General features: G+C 48.0%; 1 protein-coding gene and 1 long non-coding RNA gene across 21 annotated transcripts in view; one reads left to right on the top strand and one right to left on the bottom strand.

Moving 5' to 3' along the window:
* Positions 1-27,270, top strand: part of Inpp4a (inositol polyphosphate-4-phosphatase, type I) — a 110,914-nt gene that overhangs the window by 11,485 nt on the left and 72,159 nt on the right. The gene's annotated exons all lie outside the window — the stretch shown is intronic.
* 4930439A04Rik lies at positions 3,126-22,921 on the bottom strand. Of its 4 annotated transcripts, none has more exons than XR_003947777.1 (4): positions 22,753-22,921; positions 22,334-22,523; positions 4,641-4,754; positions 3,126-3,581 (listed from the first exon to the last, which is right to left on the bottom strand). It is a non-coding gene; the product is annotated as an RIKEN cDNA 4930439A04 gene (long non-coding RNA). The 4 variants fall into 4 exon arrangements; XR_003947778.1 differs by lacking the exons at positions 3,126-3,581; positions 4,641-4,754 and adding exons at positions 16,612-18,811; positions 20,256-20,466; XR_865354.3 differs by lacking the exons at positions 3,126-3,581; positions 4,641-4,754 and adding an exon at positions 16,612-18,811.

Genomic DNA, 27,270 nt, shown 5'->3' on the forward strand with positions numbered 1-27,270 from the left:
TGTGCACAGGTCCAGGGGCTTTTACTTGAAGTGCTAGTAGTCTAGTCAGTGTCCATCTAGCCATCACCTGAGCTGTGTTCTGAGGTCATTGTTACGGGTGCCTTGGAAGTTATGATGTTTTAAAGAACTTGTCTGGGAGGAGGAAGATCTTTGTTTTAAGCTGTATTAATGATTTAAATTAGCCAAATACTAAGCTAGGTATTAACTTTTTGGTCAAAGAGAGGAGTCAGAGGATATCCTGGCTTAAAGAGAAAGAAGGTCTCAGAACCAGCAGTGCCTGACAGGTGAAGTGACTTGGCAGGTGGGCGTATCTAGGGTGTGAAGTTAACCTCAGTTTCTCAGAGGCCTGTGTAACACTGGCCTTTGCATTGGGGATTTGCATTGGGATATTCTGATTCTGTCAGGGTGCTAGGCCACACTGTATGTTGCACAAGTCTGTCCTTACAACAGCCAGGACAGATTCAGGCCCTTTGATAACAAAGAGAGCTCTAAGCCATAAGACTTATTTCAAATAGGGTTTACTGTGATGATGGAGGTCTAGGGCCTGTTTGTACCTCTGAACCTCGATTTACTTGCACTAAATATGTGAGTCAAGCTGTGTTAGGAGTAGCAAACAAGAATTTGGTATAGAAGCTTTTTGTTCTTCCTAGTTAGGCATGCCAGAAATAGGGTTGGTAGCTTTTTAAAGCGTTGTCAGCTGTGGATTATATTAGGGTGAAACTTTTGTAAAGTAACTGTAACAAAGTGACTCTTGTGCTTACCGGTCTTAGGGACATGTTCTTACCTCTGCGGCCCTGGGGGAGATTTGAAGATGATAAAGACTTCTCTGTGAAAGCATGGACCAGTCACCAAGCAGTCAGGGTGCTGAGACTCTGTGCACTGGATACATAAGGAGAATGGGGAGGCCACTGGGGCTTGGCGTGGTTGTCTCCAACAGAAAGACTTGGTCAGAGTACCATTTATTTGTGTTTCCTGTACTGAATGTCAGGAGTAGGCAGTCAGAGCTTTGCCCTGCTGTCCTCAGGAGGAGGCGAGGGCTTGTTCGTAGTGGGTGGTTTGGGCGAGGTCAGTGGTAGAACATGTGCCATGCCTGTGTAGCATGCCTGGAGTCATGCTGCAGGGAAAGAATGTCCAACACCAGGCTAGGGAAAGAGGCCCAATATGTAATATTATTAGTAGCACCCTTCTGTACCTCTTGACAGGAACTGAAGGTCTGCCCATTCCTGGCTGCACGGAAATGGATAGCTCTGTCTCTGGGCTGCTACAAGTTTCAGACTTGTTACTAAGAAAGACACTGTCCACCATGCTCAGAAGTTACTGAGCTTTCTGAGTGATTTCAGAACTAATAATGAAAATTAGCGATCTGTAGTAACTGTTTTTCTAATCCTTTAGGCTCTCCTTTTAACTTTACTTTTACACCAGGCCAGAGTGGTCGAATAGCTCTGTAGCCTTTTCTGCCCTGGGGTTGGAGGGTGCTGCTGCCCCACAGTGAATGGGTGGCTACAGCCTCTCCAGCCTCCCAGTCTTTGGTGCTCGTGATGCGCAAGCTAATCATCCTGATTATTATAGACCATTCTTTCCCAGTAGAACTGTTACCCCTTAAAACAAGAACAAAGCATTGAAGTCCTTCCTGTCAGACTTGATGGAGCCTCCTCCACCCCATGGATGTGCTGCTCTGTGTCTCTCGGAGCTCATTTCCATGTTTGCCTGGTATCCCAGGTGGGCATCGGGCTTCAATGGGTGGGATGATCTGTGGTTTTGTTTAGAGGAAGCACGGGCTGTTGGGACAGCTAAGCATGCATCCTGTATGCAGAAAGTGAGGCCCAACCCAGGAGGGAGGTGGATCGGATGCCCATGTTTCCTCTGGCGCTTGCTCTTAGGTGAGGAGAAAACTACTGCTGCCATGCAGAGAAGCGCAGAGGCTGAGGTCCTTGAAAGTTCCTGGTGTGGCCACTAGTCAGACATAGTGCTCATCAGAGACACACTCAGTGCTCAGCTACACACTCAGTGCTGGGCAGAGACTTACTCAGTGCTCAGCAGAGACACACTCAGTGCTCAGCTACACACTCAGTGCTCAGTAGAGACACACTCAGTGCTCTGCAGAGACACACTCAGTGCTGGGCAGAGACACACTCAGTGCTCTGCAGAGATACACTCAGTGCTGCTTGGCAAAGACACACTCAGTGCTCAGTAGAGACACACCCAGTGCTCTTCAGAGACACACTCAGTGCTGCTTGGCAAAGACACACTCAGGGCTCAGCAGAGACACACTTAGTGCTGGGCAGAGACACACTCAGTGCTCAGTAGAGACACACCCAGTGCTCTTCAGAGACACACTCAGTGCTGCTTGGCAAAGACACACTCAGGGCTCAGCAGAGACACACTCAGTGCTGGGCAGAGACACACTCAATGCTCAGTAGAGACACACTCAGTGCTCTGCAGAGACACACTCAGTGCTGCTTGGCAAAGACACACTCAGGGCTCAGCAGAGACACACTTAGTGCTGGGCAGAGACACACTCAGTGCTCAGTAGAGACACACTCAGTGCTCTTCAGAGACACACTCAGTGCTGCTTGGCAAAGACACACTCAGGGCTCAGCAGAGACACACTCAGTGCTGGGCAGAGACATGCTCAGTGTTTGGCACACACTCAGTGCTCTGCAGAGACACACTCAGTGCTTCTTTGCAAAGACACACTCAGTGCTGGGCAGAGACACCCTCAGTGCTGCTTGGCAGAGACACACTCAGTGCTTGGCGGAGACATGCTCAGTCCTGCTTGGCAAAGACGCACTCAGTGCTGCTTGGCAGAGACACACTCAGTGCTCGGCAGAGACACACTCAGTGCTTGGCAGAGACACACTCAGTGCTCGGCAGAGACACACTCAGTGCTCGGCAGAGACTCACTCAGCAGGCCTTTGGAAAGCATCTCAGTTTAAGATGGCAGCCAGCACAGGCCTTGATATCAGAGCTGTTGATTTGTAGTGACTCTGCTATGCTTGCCATAGGTATGATTTGATCATCCATGGGGTCCTAGGTCAAAATCATAGCGTGCTTAGGCAGAGTATTGGCCTTTGGGAGCCATGCTCCCTTGGGGGCAGGCTGGACGTTACAGATCTAGATTATACCAGGCAAGGAGTCCAGCTGACAGGATTAACCTAGTCAGGCACTTGCCCTGAGGTCAGGAGTTCCAGCCACAGGCAGTCAGCACGCTGGATGTCTGGCCCAGCCTTCGTCTACTCTTTCTCACCCCAGTGGAGAGGGTGTGTGGCACAGTTCCTCCTAATGGGGTTTAGTGACCTACTATTAGGTGGAGGGGGTAGAGGAGCTGGGGGGATGTGGTAGCTAAATGAGAAGCAGCCTAAAGTGAAGTACTCTTGCCTGAACAGCCAGCAGATAATGTGGTGAGTGGCTAACTCCGGCGTCCGGCTTGGGAATCCTTTGACCTGCTCCTTCTACTGTGTGATTCTTGCACAGTAACCCCTTCAGGGCTGGCAGGGCCACCGAGGGCAGGTGTCCCACACTGGTATTCACAGGCATGAAGATTACCAGCGGTCTGGAGACGCTTCATGAGCATTGTGGATCTAGGATAGAAAAAGACTTCAGTGACCTTCAGGGCAAAGATAATAAACAAACAGCTCAGTGCTTGTGTTATTACAGTGTCTTGCAGTGCCTGCCATACGTGTATAGTCAATGTTTGTTGAGTATTGAATGAACAAGGCCACTGTCACTGAATTAAGCAGCAAGAAAAGCCTTGCCCTCTTAGAAGACAGTCTCTTCCCAGAGGTTTATCTAGACGGCTCCTTCTCAAGGAGAGGAAGTTGGGACCAAAACTTGTGGCCCAGCTCTTGTCTTAGTGAGTTCTCAGGCTAAAACCAAACTGTCAGCGTCACAGAAGCCTGTTCTCAGCAGTGGCCTTTTATGTCCTTGTCACATGAGCCCTGTCACCCAGCTGCCTAAGGCCTCAGGGCTTTCCTGAACCTTTGGGTCAGAAGGTGATCTGTGATAACCATACTTTTAGTTTTGAATGAGTGAGTTTATTAATTTATAGCAGGCCAGTATAAAATAATAAATAGCAAGTGTGTTTGTGTGTGTGTGTGGGGTGCACACGTGTGCACATAAGTATATGTATGTGCAGTGGATTGATAATAGCAAAACATCATCTGACCAAGAGCTCCAAATCCTAGCAGAAATTGACTGGGGAAGCCTACTTGAGCAGTCAGCTAGAGAGTTCTGGATAGTGCTAAGTGTCTCCTCTGGTGAGACTACCAAGTCGAAGAACAAACAACAACAATAGAGATGACATCACCTCAGGTGTTCACAAGGGCTGTAGAGAAGTGGGGGACTCTGTCCCACAGGGCTTAAGGCTTACTAACTGGTATACAAAGTTTGAGGCTTTACTAATCACACATTAGCTCTGTGGCTCATGCTTTTGATCCCAGCACTCTGGAGGCAGATCTCTGTAAACTTGTGTATATATCCTGGTCTACATAGCAAATTAGGCCAGCCAGGGCTACATAGTAATACTGTCAAAAGAAAGAAAGCAAACTATTTCATATTCATTCTTGTGGTTTGAGGAGATCCTTGCTCAAATTGTATCTGTGCTCTCCCAAGATTGGGTTCTTTGTCCCTCCCAGGGTTACCTCTGAAACTGAAGGCACACTGGTCCTGAGTGGCTGTGTCTCGTGATGCAGTGTGGCAGCTGAAGCACACTACAAGGCATCCAGGGCTGTACAAAGTTGAAGGTGAATCTGTATCTGTGAAGTGATAGAAGGGAACCCTGCTCTAAGCAAGTACAGACCTCCCCCCTCCAAGCCGCACGTGAAACATTGCTGACCATGAGGAAGAAGAGAACCCCTGGTATATGGGTTCTAGGATAGTGTTAACACTTAGGGCTTGCTCTGAAGAGGGATGGGTAGGCACATTGCTGGGCTTGCTGGCCAGCCTGTCCAACCTTTACTGAGCTCCTGCTTCAAACACAAAGTGCATGGCCTCTGAGGACTGATAACCAAGATTGACATGTGGCCTCCGTACTACAGGCAGGTGCATCTTCATGCATGTGTGCACCCATACACACACCCCTTCCATTTATTTGTCTGTACACTCATGTGTGCTCACACACACATACATGTACACACGCATATGCACATAGGCACGTTATAATATATAGCACTACATATGGCCAAGTCTGTCCCTCGCCTCATCCCATCTGCAGCCACAAGATCCCTTCCCTGCAGACACAAGTGCCATGTGATCTGTGAAACTCTGTATGAGACATGCTTATGTATACACTGACCACTTTTTCACACCATAGTATCACACTTCATACTTGTGTGCACTCTCCTCTCCTCATTACTGTATATCATTGAAGCATAAGGAGGTTTGCAGTCTTCTCTTTGGGTGTGCTAGGCTCTTTCCAGCCTGTACTTGCCATCAATATGTTAGCAGTTAGAGGCTGGCTTGAACCCTCTGTCTCTCCTCTAGGGCCAGAGCTCTGTAGGACTGAGTATCACTCTGGCTGCAAGGAGAGTATGGGCTTGGATTAGCACCTCTGTGTTTATTTAATCTGTGAAATGATCTGTGACTTTTTGTGTATTACAGAGGACAGCTAATAGTTGTTACTTATCAATACTAGTTACACATTTTCAAAACAGTGTCTTTTAGTTGCTACAAAGACCTTTAAAAATAACCCTGTGTCCTGAATGAACTTTGTTAGTGATGTCTTTGGCTCTGGCTTTAGGAACAGTGGCTCTGAGGGGCTTTGTTCTGCCTGTCCCCAGTGGAGCCATGTCAAGTATGTAAAGAAGGACCTCTTTTGACAGCCAGGAGCAGAATGGCCCGGCTTCCTGCAGCAGTGTTGTCTGGCTGGGCTGGTATTGACTGTGCACTCCTGGTGGCTCTGTGGGCTTCAGCAAGTATAAACTGTGTCTGAGGGCAAGGGTATCATAAGTCCACAGCAGAGCAGCATGAGGCTGCTTCAGTTCCTGCTTCAGTTCCTTCAGTTCCTGCCCTCTGAGAGCACGGCAGTTCATGACAAATGGATATGGAAAGTAGTCAGAGCAGTGTCACGGGAGCAGAGGTTTCTGTGAGGACCTTCAGGATTGAGCTGGAGGCAGTCTTGGACACACACCTACCTGCCTGTTACTCATTTGTTTAGCTGGTAGTTCTTGGGGCACATGGGAAACCACTCTTGCAATCCTTGACATACACCAGAGAACAGAACAGATAACCATCTGCAGAGAGCTTGTAGGCACCTATGAGAGTACTTCTGAGCCCCCTGTATGAGGCTTAGGGGAGACTGGAGCCATGTGGGCAAGTAGAAGCTTGACACACTTTAGAAATTAGCCCTTTGGGGTCTGCCCTGTGTAGTGCTGGTTGTGGGGACATGAAGAATATTAAGGCGTCCCTTGCTCCCAGCCACGCCTTACTCTGTGTACCCACTGTCAGCTTCCTGCCCTTGGAGTATCAGCTTTGAGTGCAAGGTCTGCACCGAGGAAACCCAGCCTTGACCCGCCAGACAAAGGGTGCAGAGATGCCAGGTGAGATGGTGGCTTTCAAGAAGGGAACAACTTTTTCTCTTGAGGTTTGAGGCTCCACCCTGGGCTTGATGTGGTAGGGCTTTTGTGGCTCTGTGAGAGACATGACCCTCAAACATTAGTCACATTGCAGCCTGAGGAAGAAGGTTGAAGCTGGGTGGCAGGATCCCTGGGACAGTCTTAATGCCTCGATCAGAGCAGGCAGCAGAAAGGCTGTCAGGATCACAAGACCTCCTCATCCTTGAAAACCCAGAGGAAGCTGAGGCTGCAGTCTGCAGGGTGGGGCGACTTGAAAACAGTGTAGGAAGTGGAATTCTTGCATGCAGTGGGTTTCAACATGTGGACTCACTCCTCAAGAGGGAAGGGGAGAGTTGGAGTGCCCAGAGCAAAGGCTAAAGAAGTCAGCAGAGGGCTGCGGAGGAGAGGGAGCTCTTCACATGAAAAGTTACTGCGGGGCGATCTGAGGGTCAAGTGCTAGTCAGTGCTATCATCTGCTTGTCAGCCTGCCACTCGCTTCTCTTACCTGGAGGGTGGGTGCGGCTGAAGGAGATGCGGCATAGCATCCCGAGATGGAGGGTCTGCTCCATGAGATCATAGCACAGTTCATCTATGAACTGTTAGAATTAATCGTAGCAGGCATGAAGACACATGACTGTGGTAAAACCATGTCCTATGGAATGAGTTGAGTCCTTAGGCAGCCTTGGGACACTCCCTTTAAAGACAGGATCAGGCTAGACAAGCCACATGAAGGAGCTTTTGTTTGTAGAGCACAGAGCTTGCTACCCAGCACAAGGCTTTGTTGGAGAGAAACTTACTTAGTCTACAGAGTGTGGCAGGGCACTCTTTACTAGGTGGGATTTCTTGAGTTTCTACCATGTGCCAAGGAGTGTATGGATTGCTTCATAGCCACTTCCTGTTGGGTTCCCTGTATTCATTTCCTGGGGTGGTCTCCACCGCAAATGTGACTTAAAACACCAGTAATGTTCTTTCTCACTTTCCTGGATGGAGACCAGAAATTCAGAATCCACCTCAGTAGGCAGCTAAGATGTCAGCATAACCATGTTCCCTCTTTAAGCTCTAGGGGATGGTGTCTGAGTTCACGTACACATGCACGTGCGTGCGCGTGCACACACACACACACACACATACACATGCGCATGCACGTGCGTACTTGAGTGTACACACACACAGCTAGAGGGTCTGTACATTAGCAATGGGGTGGTTCACTTTTTCTGTAAAGAGCCAAATAATCTTTCAGGCTTTGTGGACCACCTGGGTTGTCACAGTTCTTCCACTGTGGTGTGTGAACAGTGAGCACTAAAACTTTATTTTACAACCAGGATTTGACCCTGAACCTGTAGTTTGTCTGACTCCTTTGCCAAATTATTATTTGCTTTTTTTAAACATTTATTTTGTGCAGGAGTGGGTATGTTCTTGCTGTGTACGTGTGTGTGTACGTGTGTGTGTGTATACGTGCGTGTGTGTGTGTGTGCGTGCGTGTGTGTGTGTGCGTGTGTATGTGTGTGTGCATACGTGTGTGTGTGCACGCGTACGTGCGTGCGTGTGTGTGTGTGTGTGTGTGTGCGCGCGCGTGCGTGCGTGTGTGTGTGTGTGTGTGTGTGTGTGTGCGTACGTGTGTGTGTGCGCGCGCGTACGTGCGTGCGTGTGCGTGTGTGTGTGTGCGTGTGTGCTCCTGCCATAGCATACAAGTAGAGGTCAGATGATGACTTGTGGGGATCAGATCTCTTCTAGCATGTGGGGTCCAGGCTTGGTGGCAAGCACCTTTACCCACTGTGCCATCTTGATGGTCCTAAACCCTGATTTCCTTCTTTCTTCTCAACCTCCTGACATTTCTGACCTGTCCTCTATCCCCACAGAACAGTCTCTGTTCCACTTCCAACGTGATGCTCCTCTTCCAGCCTCATGCGGTTGGCCCTCGCTGGTTCTCAGCCTCCTTTCTCTCCTGTCAGAGGCTCGCATGGCTTGCTCCCAGCTTCTTTAGGTCTTTGCTGAGATATCACCTTCTAGCTGTAACCAATCCTGAAACCCAGTATAAATGGTTTAAAGATCACCAACTATGCTTTAATCCTAGCACTTGGAATTTAGAGGCAGTTGGATCTCTGTGAGTTAAAGACTAGTCTACAGAGTGAGTTCCAGGCCAGACATGGCTGCATAGTAAGACCTTGTCTCAAAAAAATGGCAGGGGCTGGAGAAATAGCTCAGCAGTTAAGAACATTTGTTTCTCTTGAGAGGGACTTGGGTTCAGTTCCCAGCACCCACAGTGTGGCTCACAATCACCTGTAACTTCAGTTCCAAATGATCCTGTTCCGTTTTCAGGTCCCTGTGGGCACCATGAATGTAAGTGCACGTTCATACCTGTAGTGCACTTACATACACTCATATACCTAAAATAAAGTGAAAGATACCTAATAGCAAGCAAGGTTTTAAAAAGACAGTGGTAGCACATGCCTTTAATCCCAGTACTCAGGAGGCAGAGCCAGGTGGAATGCTGAGCTAGAGGCCAGCCTGGTCTACAGAGGAGTTCCAAGACAGCCAGGGCTATACAGAGAAACCCTGTCTCAAAAAAAACCCAAACCAAACCAAACCAAACCAAACAATAAACAAACGTTTTTAAAAAAAGGTCTCCCCACCCCAGCTGCCCGGCAGTCTTGGTTGAGGTGCTCAGCTGCCATGGCAGGGATGCAGAACAGGAGTTGCACAAGGCCTGGTGTCCATGCATCTGTTTTCAGGTCCCTCTTAACAGGCCAGTGACCCTGTTTGCCACCAACAGCCTGTGAGCAGAAGGAGGATCCGGTGCAGCTGCTCCGAGGGAGTGGTGCAGCCTAGCCTGGCACTGAAGTGCAGCAGGTGAGGTGACCCTGCAGAGCCTGCTTCTTGGTGACAAAGGTGATTTTGTTTTTCATTAGTAGCTTCAAGGCCTTCTTGTCCTCCTTTTTTGGGAGACAGGGCCTCTACATTGCCCCAGTTGTCTCGGAGCTCACTCTCTAGACCAGGTTGACTTCGGTTCATGTTTGCTGACACAGTGTCCAGGTATCTCTGGGATAGGCTGGGGAGTCCCCTTTCCCTGGCAAACGACTAGTTCTTATTCAGCTGTGGGGGTGAGCTGTGTGAGCCTTTTAAGTTCTAGCTTCTTGAGTGTTAGCATCCTCTCTCCAGGATAGAAATTTTCAGTTGTAAATAAATTGCTACCCAGTGTGTGGTTTTGGTCCTCAAGAAACTGGGTTCTGGCCTAGGTAGAGGGAGCTGGGTCTGGTGGCTACTGAAGGACAGATACAGAAACAACTCTATCCTCCACATTCCTTACTGGATGTTCCTCTAATTCTGAGCCTAAGGAGGCAGAGGGCACAGGCTGTATCTCAGAGTGACCTCTCCTTCTCTTCCCCTCTAGTAGGAGATAGGGCCATGTGTACTTGGGCCCTACCCAGGAAGGCGTAGTGAGTCCTTTTCTTTTCTCTTTGTGGCCTGACACCAAAGGGGCAGACCCGAGGAGGGTGTGGTGGGCAGAGTGTGACACTCCCTTGGTGCTTCTTCTGGCCAGTGTGGTTCAGGGCTGTGCTCTAAGAATTATGTGTCCACTCCCAAGCTTCTATTTGCTATAGCCTTGCTGACCTGTAGTTTCCAAAATAAGAACAGTTTGGACCAAGTTTTCCATTCAAAGTTACACTAAAATAAACTTTTACTGCAGATGTTAGAGGCACTGTGTATTTGTATTTGTGTGTGTATGTGTGTGTGTGTGTGTGTCTGTCTGTCTGTCTGACTATGGTTCCACTTTAAATGACCATCATGAATGACATCTTTACCCAAATTCTTTGAGAAATATTGCTTAATTATGTCCCTTCATTCCATGTCAGGAAAGAGAAGGGCTGAAAATGTATATGTTTAAAAAAAAACTTTTATTTAAATTTGGCAAGATCAATCATATGAAAATACAGAATTAAAATATGTAGCAGGTGGGAGTGTGGTTTGTTTTAAGTTACACCTATGGTTTTTATGGTACCTGCTCATGTAGGGCATTCCTGACATGGTGAAATTGAAAACCCTGGTGGATGGATGCAAGTCGGTATTAAACAGAGGTTCTGGCCTCTCACTGGCTGCTGTTTAAGGCAAACTGGTCAGGAGCTGGGCACAGAATCTGGATGTTTGTTTGCTAAGTGGTCTGAGCTGATTTGAAATGCGAATCTAGTGGTTGGCGAGCCTCAGCCCCTTTCTTTAATATCCCTTACGTGCTGAGGACCTTCAGGATATTGTTGGCCTCCCAGGTGGATTTGCCTTAACCCCCCTCAACTCCAGCGCTGTTCATGAAGCCCTGACATGACTAATGTCACAGACAGCGCCATGAGGTACAGGACTAGCCCCGGGCTTCTATTCTATGCCAGGCTGGCTGCCAGGGCATCCAGGCCAGGGTGTAAGCTGACTTAAGAAGAAACGGGCATGGATGACCTTTAAAGGCTCTGGAGAGGCCCTGTAGCTATGGAATTGCTGTTGGGACTGTGTCAAAGGACTGCCTGCCCTCGTCCCTTGTTTAGTGCCCTATAAGGAAGGTGAGAGACCAACAGGGTCCCTTTTCCAGCTCTCTTGTGTTTCCATTTTTGTGGTCCTGTTTCTGTAACTCCTGGAGACCATGGAAGTATGAGCATGAGCCCTCAGGCACAGAGGAGGAGGGTTCAAGACACACAGCTGGCCTTCCTCCCAGCATGCCCTAGCAGTCCCCATGAGGTCATGGTTGCGTCAGTAGAGTGAGCATCCCATGTAGACCTGACCCTATGGGCAGAAATCTCCACTTTCCCTAGGTCTAGCCCTGGCTTAGCATTCCAATATAACTGCTAGGAGAGAGAGAGATACAGAACTTCTTGTAGGTGTGCACTGCCTGAGGCAAAACCAATCCACCATGGAGTATCCTCTCCTGTGTGGAGCTTTTCCTCTGGAAACAATGGTGGCTTCTTGAGGGAGATGCCAGGCACCTCCTGCAGCCTGTTTGGCTTCATGATGGTTTGTGGTGGGTGTTTGAATGATGGGTGTTCAGATGGACCATCTGTGGAAAGAGGGAAGTGCTGAGAAGCACACAGAGCTACTCCCATTTCAGAAGAGGGAACCGAGGCCTAGAAGGGTGAGGGCCTTGCCCAAGTCTCCAGAGTTAGCCAGGGTCACAGCTGGTTCTTAGGTGCAGGGTTTCCTCTTGTTGAGGGTCCCCTGTCTGTTAGCCACCGCAGTGTGGAAATGTGTCAGAGATGGGTGCAGTTGCAGGTGCTTGCAGACATGGCTCTGGAATCTGCAGTATCTCGGCAGCAGCTCCCAGCCCTCCAGGTGCTGAGGGCCACTGATGGGGCTTTTAAAATTTTTTATATTTTAACTAAATTAATCTATTTTAAAGCAGAATTCTGACATGAAAGTGTGTCCTCTAGGTTGTTAGACTCAGAAGCCTAGTGTCTGTTTTTTACTGGGCTGTTTCATGGAAACACCCAGGAGACCTGCTTTGTACCTGTACCCTGGGTGAGTTGGGTTCCAGCTTGTACTCCGTGACCCTTCTTCACTCCAAGTCCATCAGCAGGCTCAGTGCCAGGCCTTCCAGGTCAGCTTGCTAAGTGACAAACATGGCCCAAATGCGCATTTTGCTTCTGTCTGTTTGTGTACATGGGTATTCTTGGAGCTCCTAAGCCATTTCAGCCAGGCTGACATCACCTGGATGTCTCGAGGCCTGGCCTCTCTGCTGCCAATAGCACCAGTCTAAGTACGGTGCAGGAAAATTGGTTTTCGTTGTTTATAGTTAAGCTCTTTAGAACCACTCTTGGTTATAGTTTACTTTCTGTTGCTGTGATAAACACAGTTGCCAACAGCAATCTGGTGAGGACTGTGGCTTTTATCTTAGAGGCCACAGTGTGTCTTCAGGAAAGCCATGCCAGGAGCTTGGAGAACAAACTATGGAGGGGTGTGGCTTCTTGTTTGGCATCCAGGTTCATCTTCAGCTACCTTTAAGTAGTCCAGGCCTACTTACCTAGGCACGGTACCTACAGTAACTGTGCCCTCCTTCATCAGTTAACAACCAAGAAAATGTCCCCCAGACACACCCACAGGCTAAATCTCCTGGAGACAGGTGGTTAGTTGAAGTTTCCTCAAGTTGACAACATTGTAAAATGATTGAAGAAATTCTAATGATGTTTGAGACTGAGTCAAGAGCCTTGAGCATACTAGGCATGCGCTCTACCATTTAACTTTCTCTCCCCCTCCTGTTTTGACTTTTTGTTTTATTATCCGGTTTTAAAGATTTATTTTAAGTATATGGATGTTTTCCTGCGTGTACATCTACATACCAAATGCATGCCTGATAGCAGTGGAGGCCAGAAGAATGTGGGTTTCTTAAAACTGGAGTTACTGATGGTGGAGGGTCGCTGTGTGGGCGCTGGGAGCCAAACCCTGGTTCCCCAGAAGAACAGCCAGTGTTCTCAGCACTGAATCATCTCTTCAGCCTCTGTGTTCTGTTTTGAGACAGTGTCACTAAGTGGCCTAGGTTGGCCTTGAAGTTACCTTTCTTCTGCTTCAGTCTTCTGAGTAGCTGGGGTCACATTAAGTCATTTTGCTTATGCATCAAATCTTTCCTGGGCATTGGTGATATAAAATGTAATAATTTTTAAAAAGTTTGTCCCAGGGTCCTTTTGTAGTTCAGGTTTGTGTTCAGTCCTGAGGGCCAGTGGTGATAATGTCACCTTAGGGAGATGAGGATTTACATAGAGCATTAGAGGTCTGTCCTTATGGCTGAACAGAGCACTCTGTTGCAAAGACCACAGGGCGTTCCTTCCTTCCTGGAGGGAAGTGTTTAAATTGGCTGCGGAGCATTCGACAGAATAGTCTAAGAGCCAGCCAAGCATCCCCAGCAGCAGTGGGTGGAGACAGCCTCTGACCCCTTAGAGGGCCTTCAGGGAGTGATCTAAGGTGTGGTACTGGGAGGGATGGGCTACAAGATCGTCCTGGGCACACAGCTTACCCTGTGGGGATGACCTCAGCGGGGTGTTAACCCTAGCTTTATGAGTTGAGAGCCCTTTAAACACCTTGTGCTACACCTCAAGTGCCTAAGGGACCCTGCTCAGGATGTCAGAGGAGGTTAGCAGAGGGACTGTAAGCTGCGAGTAGACAGAATTGTGGGCCAGGCAAAAGTTAATTATGGGTGAAGTCTAGCATCATGTTGCACTTTTACAAGTGAGTGTTTCTTTTCTACTTTAGGCATCAACAGATGAAAAATGGTCCTAGTGGACCTTGTAGGTGGGGTATGTGGGGCAGGGTGGGCAGGGTGGACAGGGTGAAGCCCCTTGATTCTCACCTGGGCCATGGAGGAGAGGCTTGCACTCTTACAAAAGGGGAGGGCAGGCAGCCATGGGCCTGCCCCTAATTCTAAATAACTGTGGGTAGTTATAATGATTTAGTTTTAATCCCTCCCCAGTGTTGTGTCTTCCCATTTCTTTAGTGAGGAAGTCCACAGATGTTTAATTCTCCTATGGATAACTCAGATGGGCTGGCTGCCTCTAAATCAACTCTGTATGGATTTTTTTTTCCTAACAAGTCTTTGTAGCAAGAGTTTGCCTTTATTTTTCTCCTGAGTAAAATGAATCAGACTGGAAAAAAAGATAAATCTTAAATATTTAATATTTAAAGTGAATTTAGTGTGTAAGGTAATGAAGAACATACACACCAACAAAACCAAAAACAAAACAAATAAAAAAAAACAAAAAAGCCACAAATGAAAAAAGTGAGCAGCAGTTGGGGTGCCTCTGCCGCCTGCCTGGGCACCAGCTTCTGAGCCTGGAGCCCCATGGTGGAAAGAGAGAACTGACTGCCTCAAGTTGTGCTTTGATTCCTACACATGCAGCATGGTATGTGTGCGCACACACACACACACACACACACACACACACGCATGCACAAGCACACCAAGTAAAAACACAAATGATTGTGAAAACTAAACTTTAAAAGATCCCAAGGAAGCATACTGTAGAAACTTTGGGAGGTGAGATTCAGTAGTCCTAGAATTGTGAGTTTGCTATTTTGGACCAGGTAGTATCAGGATGAAGGCGCAGCATATATGTTAAACCAATACCTGCCTCTTCCAGGGAAGCTGAAGCACAGCCACATATTTGAGTTGTCATCAGGAGGCCAGGTTTTTCTCAGGGCTGAGCCTGGAAGCTCCTTGGAGCAGGCAGTCCTCATTCTAGGTCTGGGAAGAGCCCACCTCTCCTGTCTCCTCCTCTGCATGAGGTAGAGTCAGGAAAGCTGCTGGTTACAAGCACTGTGACTGGATGGTAAGGGCCCCACTGATTGGAAATGGAGTGGACTTCTTAGACACTTTCTCTTGATGGGTCCACATCTTACCACCTGGGAATGCTCAAGACTGCTGTGTCTCCCAGAAATTCTCCGTCCCTAACCTGCTTCCTTCCAGGCCTCTGAAGACAGTAGTACTTAGATTGGGCTTGTTTCCTGATGTAGAGTTTTACTAACATGGCTCTGCATTCCATGCTAGACACTTTAGGCAGGCCTGAGTTTTGCTCTCCTTTGGGTCTCTACCCTGTCATAGTCCCAGGCATTGGTAGGCACCCTGTGCATAAAGAATAATGTAGCTGAAGTGGCCAGCTAGCTCTTTTCTCTCCTTTGATTCTTCTTTCCTGGCAGTAGCTTCTGCCAGGCACAGCCCATGTCCAGTCCACTGGGTCTCCAGAACAGTAAAGCTTCAATCAGTTTGCCTGGTGGGTGGCTGCTGTCCTTGTATGTTTGTGTCTGATTTCCAGCTGTCTTAGGGTTTCTGTTACTGTGAAGACACCATGACCACGGCAACTCTTACAAAGGAAAACATTTATTTGGGGCTGGCTTACAGTTTCAGAGGTTCAGGCTATTATCATCATGATGGGAAGCATGGCAGCAGGCAGACTTTGTGACATAGTGCTGGAGAGGTAGCTGAGTTCTACATCTGGATCAGCAGGCTACAGGAAGAGAATGCCGTGCTGTGTGGCTTGAGCTTCTGAGACCTCAAGCCTATCCTGTAGTGAGACACCTCCTCCAACAAAGCCACACCTCCTTCAACAAAGCCACACCTCCTAATGCCGATCCCTAGGGCCAAGCATTCAAACATATGAGTCTATGGGGGTCATTCCTATTCAATCCACCACACCAGACAATTTCTTTTTCTTTTTTTTTTTTTTTTTCCATGAGATTGGTCTGGGGTTGTTTCTTTTTTTTTTTTTTTTTTCCATTTTTTATTAGGTATTTAGCTCATTTACATTTACCAGACAATTTCTACTTCTGCTGCTCTGGCTAGAGAAGGACAAGCATGTGGGTGGGGACCACATTACCCCTTGGACCTTTACAGGTCCAGAAAGGAAATGGCCAGCAGTCCATGCTTGCATGCTGACCAAGGTGCTGTGTGGAAAGCCACCTGCTGGGCATCACACCTTCACAAGGGAGCTGTGACCCAGAGTAGTGCCTGGGCCACACAGGTGGGCTGCAAGTTCAGTACTCTTTGAAGATGGCACCCAAGGCAAACAGTTGACAAGAGCATCTGTAGGACCTTTCTTCTTCCCTGTCAAGTTGCTGTGAATTCACTGGTTTTCATTTCACACATACATAGAATTGATACCGAGGTGTGAACCCAAGGTGTCACATGCTAGGCAAGTGGCCTGCTGCTGCTGCATCGCTACTGTCCCACAGTGGCCCCAGTCTTCTGCTCTGTGGCTTCTTTCTCACTGTGATGGCCTCTTACAGAACACTCATCAAACCTATCATGCATTGTCAGCCCTCCCCCCGCCCCCCACATCCCCCGTGAATGGTTGGAGTGTAAGTGTGTGGAGGCCATTCTGTCACACAGACCTCTGCTGCTTTCCCTGCCTGTGGCTGCTAAAGAAATACTACCCCAGCGTAGAGAATGTTATAGGTTAAAAATCTTTGAATAAGGTGATCATGCAGCCTGGTTGCATCGTGAGTGTTACAACCTTGAATTCCTGTGAAAACTGTGGGTGCTTTATCTTTGTGCTCACTAATCTTAGCTATGTAGGTTATGTGTTAAAGCACTGACTTTTTTTTTTTTTTTTTTTTTTTGGAGACAGGGTTTCTCTGTATAGCCCTGACTGTCTTGGAGCTTACTTTTGTAGACCAGGCTGGCCTCGAACTCAGAAATCCACCTGCCTCTGCCTTCCAAGTGCTGGGATTAAAGGCGTGCACCACCACTGCCCAGCCAAAGCACTTTCTTTAACTAAGGTGTGATCTTATTTTCCAGATGTTGAGTGATGAACTGGGGTAGCTATGATAAAAAAAACAAAACAAAACAAAAAAACCTTCTCTATTGCCCTTGCTCAGCCTTGTGGGCTGGGCTTGTTCTCCAAAAAGCTCCGAGTGTTGGGTTAGCTGTGTCTAATGCACCTCTCACGCTTGGGACCGACCGACTCTCACTTAGGAATGCTGACTAGTTTCTGGTGGTCAGAACCCAGTTGTAGAATCCTTTACTTTATTGACTCTCATGGTTTCATATTTGTAAATATTATGCTTTTTATGCTTCATGTTGAGGCTGGAGAGATGGCTCAGCAGTTAAGAGCACTGGCTGCTCTTCTAGAGGACCCAGATTTGGTTCCTAGCACTCACATGGCAGCTCACAACCATTTGTAACTCTAATCCTGGGGGATCCTCTTCTAACCTCTGGGCAGGAGGCATGCAAGCAGCACACAGATATACGTACATGCTGGCAGCACATCTATGCACACAAAAATAACAAAAGCCTTCTTCCTTTGACTGGTCAATCCAGGGGTCAGTTGTGATAGCATCCTTCTTCCAATGATCTGCTGCCAAACGATAGAAATCCAGTAAGGACACTCTGTCCAAGCCCTGAGATGCGGTACAGAGATGTGCTACCAACCACCTAAGCCCAAGGTGTTCATAAATATTGCTCATATTGAAAAAGTTATTGTCACTTCTAGGTTCTCCTCTTTGATGATTACTAAAATAAAGGGCAGGGCTTCCAGATGAGAAGAGAAGGCCGAACAGAAGCAGGACTGTGTGAGAGTTCTGAAACCCAGGCCTTCAGTGGGGAACTTGAACTTCACGCAATAGGGAATGAGCTGCTTGCTGGGTGCTTCTCAGTCCTGATTCCTCCCAACAAGAAGGCTGCTGACTAACTTTCCTCGCCTCCCTCCTGGGTGTCTTCATGGACTGTCATAATGACATCAACTGCCTAAGATTCTTTCCTGGAAAGTCAATCCTAAATCAGGTGAATGCGTGAGCATTGTGAACATTCATAAAACACAACATATGAGTTATGTGTGTCCCAGTGATAGCTTGCGAAGTTCTGTAAGGGCTCTGGGGTTCTCTCATGGAAAAATATTCCCTGTGCAGGCTGCCATGCATCTGCTCTTCACCCTCCTTTCTCTTTTAAAAGGTGTGTGTGTGTGTGTGTGTGTGTGTGTGTGTGTATGTGCATGCATGCAGTACCCAGAGAGGCCAGAAGAGGGCCTGGAGCTGGAGTCCTGGGCAGTGTGAGTCACTCTGCATGAGTGCTGAGATCCATAGGTGGGGTCCTCGAGGAGGAGTGCTACACTCTCAAAACTGCTGAGCCCCTCAGCCCCCTCCCTTCTCTCTCTCGCTGTCACTTGCTTTCTCTGCTCTCAGAGATATTCTGGAAGATATTTCTGCCTCTCTCATCAGCCTGTGTATGGCCAACCATTCCTGGAATGCTTGGAACCAGGAATTTTTCACATTTTGGAGTCTATCATCTTTGAAATGCTTGCATAGGTAAACCAGACTGGTTGAGCTGACTTTAGAGATTGCAGCGTTTCCAATGTCAGATATCCAGGTTGGGGTTGCTCAGTCTGTGTTCTTGTCTTCCCAGGCAGGATTCAACTCACAAAGGTGCAAAAGCCACTGACTTCCCAATGGGGCTATACAGAGCGCCTTGTGTTGCCCAGAAGGCCTGTTGTCTGAGGTGGAGAGCGGTTCAGACCAAAGGCTCTCCATGTCTGGATGTCTGGGGCAAGCTGCACCAGAAGGTGGCTAGGATTCCTAGAAGGCAGGGCAGAAAAGGTTCACGACACCGGCTCTTCTCAGACGTCTGACCACTCTGCTTCTCTAGCCTCCTTCTGAAGGGGACTTGCCCTGCCATGGCTTGCCCTATTGACAGAGCATTGCAGCGCTGACATCAGGCAGTGGCAGGAGGCCAGCAGGAGCAAGTCTGAAAGCAAATGCTGGTCCACATATGTCCTTTGGTGGGCTCCTAGGCCAAGGATGGTAATATGCTAGAATGGGGAGGATCAGACATGGGTTAGCATCCTCACCCTAAGAAAGGGAAAGGGTTAGTTGATTTAGAGCTGGGATTATTATAAAATAAATTAAGGAGACACCAGGTGGTTGAGAGCACTTGCTTTTTTTCTAAGGAGCTAAGTTAAGTTCCTAGCACCCATGCCATGTGGCTCACAACTGCCTCTGACTCTAGTTCTAGGGGATTCAACACCCTCCCCTGTCTAACCTGCAGGCAACTGTGCTTGCTCTCTCTCTCTCTCTCTCTCTCCCTCTCCCCCTCTCCCTCTCTCTCTCTCTCTCTCTCTCTCTCTCACACACACACACACACACAATTAACAAAAAAGAAATTTAATTTAAAATAGTTTTAGATTATAGAAGGGTCACAAGGCAGCACAGATTTCTGTCACTCTGCCTTAACCTCTTAATTGCTATGCTACATTTATCAAAAACCAAATGGATATTAACTGAAGCAAATATTTTATTTTGCTTTAGCTTTCTTTAACTTTTCACATGAGTCTTTTCCACTCCAAGTGCAGTCCTGGTCATTTCACCCCTTCTCACGCACCTCTCAGTTATAACCGTTTCTCAGAGCAGCCTTGTTGTAATGACATGTTCAGGAATGCACAATGCCCTTCAAATCTCACATGACTAGACCAAGACTGAGTTCAGGGAGGAAGACCTCATCTCATTCCATCAAGAGCACAGGTCAGGCTGGTGAGATAGCTCAGCAGTTAAAAACACTGGCCAATTTTCCAGAGGAAGCACCTGCATGACAGCTCAGAGTCATCTGTGTCTCCAGCTCCAGGCATCTGATGCTCTCTGGCCTCTGTGGGCACCAGGCACTCACTTGGGGCACAAACACGCAGGCAAAACACCCATACATGTTAAATTAGCAAAACAGATCATATCTGGTACAGCTTGGTCACCTGGCCAAGGGCAGCACTTATCAGGGGTCTCCGCTGTAATCTGCTCCCAACACAGTGACCTAGAGGGAAGTCACTGCACCCGTGGAGAGGCGGGTGTGGGTGTCTGAGGGGAGAACATTTGCACAGGCTATTTGGAGCTTACACACTGTGTCTCTTTCAACCTGTTACCTGCCTACTTGGTCCTTTGTTTCAGAGTAGGTGCATGGCTGGTCTATCCTTGGGTCTAATCCAGAACTAGGTTGTCTCACTGGTCCTCTTGTCCCACCTTTGGCCACTGAGGGTTTGTTCAGGTTGCCCCAAGTGGCCCTTTGACATACCACCATCATTGCAAACTCATGGAGATCCACCTGCCTCTGCCTCCTGAGTGTTGGGATTAAAGGTGTGCAGTGCCACCGCCATCCAGCTCTTTTCTTTTTTAGGGTCTTTCTTGCTTTTCGACACTGTGAGGGCCGGGGCTTGTCTGGTATATTTTGCCTCAGCTCCGGCACCAGTCATTTCTCCTAAGCATCCTTACCACTTGGACTGCAGTGTAGAGGGCCCCATGCAAGTCTCTTCCCGGATTCTCTACTGGACACTGTCTCTGTAGCACTGATATCCTTCCTTCTCCAGGGGTCCAGCTGGGACCACATTGCTTGGCTCTTGAAGGACTGACTTCTACCCATTGCTCTCTCTGCCCTGTAGTAGCTCTGGGTTGTGTACAGAACATTCTAACTGAAGAGAAGTGCCTGGAGGAAAAAGTTTCAGAAGCCTGAGCACTGCAGACCAGAAGCAGGCTGGCACTCCTTAGATGGAGCGGTTATCTGAGGGTGGAGTTCATAAAGAGGTCTAAGAGATGGCATTGGTGCCTTGCAGGCTTGTGGGGTGGGGACAGGAGAGCTGGACATGCTAGACACGCCTGAATGGATTCTTGCCTTTGAGTGCGTGCAGCCCTTGGTGGGAAGGGCATGCTGTACACACTGGTGGCCAGCCTCAGTAACAGGCCAGTTTGGATTTAGCAGGTTGCTTTATCATGTATGGATGCTGATATAAACAGCAGAAGGGTAAAGGCAGACCTCTGTCAGGGATGAGTGTGGTTGGAGGACAGAGTGCACTGTCCATCCTCCCAGGAATCCTGTTTGAGGGGACAGATGCAGAGAGTTTGTGTGCCTTTAGTAGTCCAGGGAGGGGCTAGGTGGCTTGGACAGGCAGGTCTGGGCTTCCACAGAGTCCTTAGGACGACTGTAAGGACCTCAGATGTGTGACAGGGACCTCAGGAGGAGCATCAGGAAGGGTGCAGAGCAGAAGTACATTAAGGACCAGGCCTGACCTGTACAGTCTCTACAGTCTGTTTGAAAGGAAGATGCCTCAAAGTGGTTAGTGTACACACGGGGCCTTCAGGTACTACATGGGAGCTTTCTTTAACACCGTCTGTAGACACTGTTGCTGATAGTGGTTTAGAATCTCCCTGCAGATTCAGGGCCTCTGGACTAGATAGAGGCCTGGGGGGAATTTGTCCCAGGCTAGTTTTGGCAAAGCAAATCCTTGCCTCCCTCTTTTTCCTTATTTGTTCACTGCTGGGTATTTTTTTAAAATGTATTATTCTTTGAGAATTTCATACAATATATTTTGAACATATTCACATACCCCAGCTCCTTCTGTAATCACCCTCTACCCTTTCATCCCTTCCTACATAACTTTGAAATATTATTATTAATTTTTTTAACGAATTTCTTCTGTAAGTTCAGTGTTGCCCAGCCAGGCTCTGGAGTGGGGCTGCCCTGGAAAGTGGTTGTCACCTTATGAGGGCCATTAACAAAACTGACTCTTTTTTCCCAGAAGCTCTCGACACCAGTAGCTCCTCAGCTAGGGATGGGATCCAGTGCCCACTTTCTACCATCCGTGCCAGGACTTTGTCTGGGGAGAGCTTGGCAGGCCTTGTGCACACTGTCACAATAACTAGCTGTGCATTCATTTGTGCAGTTGCCCAGCTGTGTATGGGAAACACTGTCTCCCTGATGTCATCTGTTTCTGGCCCCTCTTCCATGAAAACGGAAGCCTTGAACTTTGGGGGAAGGGTGTGGCAAGTATGTCTAATTTAGGGCTGAGCACACTATAGTCTCTTATTCTCTATGTTAATTGCCGTCTACTGCAAGGAGGAACTTCTTTAATGATGGTTGAGAGATGATCTGTTCAATGGGATTTGTTTTAATGGTATGCCTGTAAGCAAAATATAGTATTTGGTTCTCCCTAGGGCCTATGACCTATTTAGCCCTGGGTTCTTGGCCCCTTTAACGATTCAGGTCTTAGTTCCATCTCATGGAGCAGTCTTAGAAAGTAACTTGTTCCAGCCATGGCATTTGTGCCAAAGCTGCACCAGTGAGTAGGGGTAACTCATTACTAGGTGGGAGTTTAGGTGGTGGATCTTAAAGAATTAAGTTTTGTCCTTGCATGACATGGTGTTTCATGTATAATTATATATCCAGCTTTATACAGCCACGAAATTCTGACCATCCTCCTCTCTTTGGTATGTAATTAATGTCTTTGTACATCGCCATGGTTGTTGGGGAATGAGGTAGAGGACAGTCTACAAAGCTGCAGGGTGATGGCACTTACCCAGAATTCCTTGTAACCTCTTCAGATGTAGTGGAGACCAAGGTGTGAGCCTTGGTGAGAAGGATCTGGTCCTAGAAGGTCCTGTAAGGACTGTCAGGTTGTTGGGAAGTGGGAGCTCATACAGGAAGGGAGGTCTCCTCACTTTTTGCCTTGTTCTGGAAAGCTGTGGTACCATCCGCTGAGCTGGAAACTAGAGATGGAGAAAGAAGGCTGGACACAGGAGCAGTGTACACACCCCCAGGAAGCGGCAATATCTACATAAGGGGCTGGGTTTCTGTACTGATTTTCTTTTTCTGACCTTGCTGTTTATCACAAGGGACAAAGAGCACACGACTCTGGTAAAGGCAGCTAGATGAAGCTGGTTAGGGTAGAATCCTGACCCCAAGCCCTGCCTGTGGTTATGCAGAGGTGAAACTTACAGTTAATCCAAGAAGTGTGACAGGTATCTCTGGTCTGTCAGCTCTGACATTTTGTTATCCTTGGGCTGCCTTCTTCCTGCTCTTGTCCTGTGTGAAATTAGGACTCAACACCTCCTTGCCCTAGAATCCCCACTCACTTGTTAGCACCCAGAATCTAGAATCTAGAACAGCTGCTGCCTTTGTCAGTGGGCACAGGAGGGAACAGGGCCTGATTCTGCCTACATCATAGTCAGAACTTGGTGTATCCTTTGTGTGTCAGGAGATGTTTTGGTTTATTTTCTGAAATTACTATTTTACAATGTGTGGACTCTTTCTGCTTACAAAACAAAAGCATGTTCCAAGGGAGATAGGCGTTCTAATGATAGCTTCCTAGATTAAAATATCACACTGGGATATGAAATGAGGTTATATTTCTCTCTTTTATGGGAATAAATGAAGAAAACTCAAACTGGGTCAGACAGGTTGATGGTAGGAATAGTAGGTCCTGTCAGGAGCCAGCTGCAGTCGAGACCCAGTTAATGAAAACCGAGCTGTAGTTCCAAAAGGAAAATGGGGCTGGGGCAGGGGCATGAGCTTTGTGCCCTTTGGAGAATTTCGTATTATGGAATGTAATGTAGTCAGGTGGCACACACATTTGATTTGGGGAAAGGTTTCTATCTCGGCATCTGCTGACCACTGACATGGTAGTATGGTGACAGCCATGTCAGAAGAGCCTCATGAGCACCCAACTGGGACCTCGCACAGGGTGGGCTGGGGGCAGACATAAGCCCCTCTGTCCTGGTCTGTCCTATCCCTGTTCTCTTTAGAGCTTTCACACTTACTTCTCTGGGAGGCTTAGATTCTCTGCCCCACAGCCAGGAAGCACTGGCACATTTCAGTGGACAAGAGTGGGGGGGCATTGAAGACAGAAAAGAACAGAAAGCCAGGTGCATTTAATACGACCCTGGCATATATAACTCAAGAGATGGGCCCTCTGCGTGGTTGTGTTCCCGAGCCACAGGCATCCTCCCTGCGGGCAAATAGGCAGCAAGCAGTGCCCAGGTGGGGGGACTTGGGGACACACTAGTCATGGGTAGGGTGGAGTCTGTGCTCTTATTGTCAACTGTTGGGAGTCTTTTCAGAGTAGTTCTTAAGATAAAAGGATCTAATGTATTGTTTTCTAGTATGGTATGCTGGTTGGTTTTTATTGTTAGCTTGACAAACTAGAGCCTTTCACCAACCCCCAAAAAATGAAGAAAAAGAGAGAAAGAAAAGAAACCCCAGTTAAAGAATTTCCTCCTCCTGATTGACCTATCTGTAAGGAATTATCTTCATGATTGCTGGTGGGGCAGTGAGGGGGTAGTGGTGGGGGGCTTACTGTAGGCAGCACCATGCCTAGGCAAATGGGCTGGGCTGTACAAAAAAAGCAAACAGAGCAAGCTAGTAAGCAGCTTTCAAAACATCACGGTTTCTGCTTCGGTTACTGCCTTGAATTCCTGTCCCAACTTCCCTCAAAGCTAGACTGTGACCTGGAAGCATATGCCAGATTGACCCTTTCCTCTCCACCTTTGGTCATGATGCTTATCATGACAACAGGAAAAGCAAGCTAGGAAGTGTGGTTTGCTTTTAATAGTGTGTGTGTGTGTGTGTGTGTGTGTGTGTGTGTGTGTGTGTGTGTATGTGTACACCTGAGTGTGTCTATAATGGGTGTGTGTATGAGGAGCAAGCAAAGGTCAGAAAAGGCATGGATCCTTTGGAACTGGAATTACAGATGTTTGTGAGCCACCATGTGGATGCTGGAAACTGAGTCTGGGTCCTCTGGAGGATCAGTAAATGCTCATAACTGCTGAGTGGTCGCTCCAAACCTCCACCTTATTTTTTGAGAGAATATCTCTTATTGAAACTAGTGCTTGAAGACTCAGACTGGCTGGAAATGCAGGGCCTCCAGGGATCCTCCTGTGTCTGCGTCTCCAACACTGGGGTTACAGGTGTGTGCCAAAGTCTTCATGCTTACCCAGCTAGTGTCTACTAACCAGTCCAGCTGCTCTGCCCTCAGAGTGCTAGCCACACTGGATCAGACTGTGTAGAAGCAGCGGTCAGATGTTCCCCTGGGTAACAGCCTCATGCCTGGGGGAGTTGGCTTTACTGAGCTGTTGTTTCTTGGAGGCCCAGGATAACAGATGGTTGTCACTTATTTCTGTTTTACTCATCACTCTGTTCTGTCAGCTGACTAGGAGGACATCTGAAAAGGGTTCCAAGGGCAGGACACTGGAGACTCTGGACCTTCCTAAAGATGGCTTGGTTCTGTCTGATCACAGTCAGGTCCCAGGGGAAGCACAGGCCAAAGCTGACCCTGGAGTGTGGTGTTCGTGGGACCTGTACAAGGAACAAAGACCTTGTCTGAGCTTGGACCTTCCAGCATTAGTCATTCACATGTAGAGGCAGTCATATGGAACATAGAACCTACCAGGGCCTCTGTGTAGAGTCACAGCAGCTATATATGCTGAGTATTGACTTTGGAAGTTACTGATCATTCCTGTCTCATAGATGAAGAGTTTGGGGATGGAGGAGCATCAGGGTCCAGCCTAGCTCTGCATTTCCTGCATGTCAGGGCAAGTATGCGTGGGAGCCAGTTCCCTATGTCTGTCTGTCCTGGTGTTGTGGACAGTGGCATCACCGAGAGTTTCAGCCTCAGGGGTCCCTCCAACTGCCTGTGATAGATGTGGTTAGTTGATAGCCCCACTTTCCCAGCTCTCTGTGATGTGAGTACCAGGTTCTGCCCTGGGGACGGTGTAATATTAGCTTTTAAGAAAATACTGGCTACTCTCTCACAAATGTAATTAGCACCTTTCTGACCTCCTCAGAGAGCGGCCCCTGTTGAAAAGAGCCCTCTGTTGGAGCTTCCTGAGAGCTTTTACTTATGAAGGGTGTGTGTGGTTGTCTGCCCTTCCAGCTGCCTGAGGACCTGTGAGTACACACTTCACACAAGGACAGTTTTTTTCTCATACTTTACAAGTTACTTGTAAAGTAGAACTTGTGTCTGAGTGGCTTTATTTAAAAAATCAAAACCATGACTTTCTAAGTGCATGGCTTAGCTCCTGCTAGGGGAGACAGGCTAAGAGCATGTGAAGAAGTCCTGTTGTTTAAGGGGACCATGGCATGTTAGGCTGTCGTGCCCTTTAGTTGTCCCGACCATTCTGCCCTGCTTCAAAATTATTTTAAGAAAGCTCTCAGTTAAAATGTCTGGCAAGTGTCCTAAAAGATACACAGCAAAAGAGGAGACACATATTTGTGAAAATCTCTTGTGTCAGTAAGCACAGTGGCCGTGGCTTCAGCGCGGGAGCGCTGGCTCATTCTTTCCTCCTGCTGAACCTCCAGGTGGCAGAGACTCAACTCCAGGGAGCTTGTCTAGAGCCCACTTGTAGGTTGGAGGCCCTGCCCCAGGCTGAGATCCTGGCCATCTGTCTGTCACCTGTTAACATAGTGGTTTGAGAACAGAGATTCCATTCGAGGAAGTGAAGCCTGGAGTGAGTCAAGGAGAGCACCTCACTCAGCATCCTGTATATCATGGAGGAGTCGTTCTGAACGAAGGAGCCACGTTCCCTGTCTCTCCCTCGTGAGAAGTGACTTGACAGTTTTGTTGAGTAAGCACAACGGGATGTGAAGACTGAAAACACCAGCACTCTGCACAAAGCCATTGACCTGGCTAAGCCTCACCAGTGTGTGCATGGTTGAGATCTAGAGTGAGTGTATGCTAGCTCAGATAAAGCTGTTGTCACCCAGAGGGGCTGTTTTGTATACTCAAGACTATTCTCCCAAGGAACAGCATTAGAGCTGACTGTGGTGTGGAGAGACAGAGAGTGCAGAATTCACTGAACTGGCCCCACAACATCACTGAAGAACAAACAAAGAAAAGGATGCCCTAGAGGAGACAGTTCCAGGACCCACAGGTGCTACAAGACAAAGCTGTAGGACAGTCAAAGCAGTTGGCCACAGTTGCTGCCCAAGGGAGGAGAGGGCCCAGTTGTTGGACTTAAAGACTTCACACCATTAAAGAAGTAATGCTTAAAGAAAGTTGTGGTGGCAGCGCCTTTCCAAATAGAAATGTCATTAAGAAGACAATTAGTTAAACAAACTAAGAAACAAAGCAGAATAACTAAATGGACACTCAAGAATTCTAAAATGAAAATCCACCAGAGGCTTGTAATTGTAGGTATTAATTGGCAGAAGGAAACCATCCACTGATGGTATAAACTGACAACATGACTGCTCCACGGTGTGGCGAAGGAAAAGAGTTTTTATTGCAGATACGAGGGAGAGGCATCTGGAAGAGTCCAGGGTAGAGAGAGAAGGTAGTAGGCTGAACATGGCCTGCAGATTGGACCTGGTCATGAGGGAAGCAGGCATGGGGAGGCTGGGGTGGGGAGGGAGACAGAGGGAACAGAGCTAAAATAGCGGGTTTATAAGGAGAATGAGTAGGGTGGGAAGCCTGTGAGCTGGGTGCCTGTAGAGCCGGAGGGGCGGGGCAAAAGTGTGTTG

Source organism: Mus musculus, chromosome 1 (genome assembly GCF_000001635.26).
Source record: "Mus musculus strain C57BL/6J chromosome 1, GRCm38.p6 C57BL/6J".
In the NCBI taxonomy this organism is placed as follows: domain Eukaryota; kingdom Metazoa; phylum Chordata; class Mammalia; order Rodentia; family Muridae; genus Mus; species Mus musculus.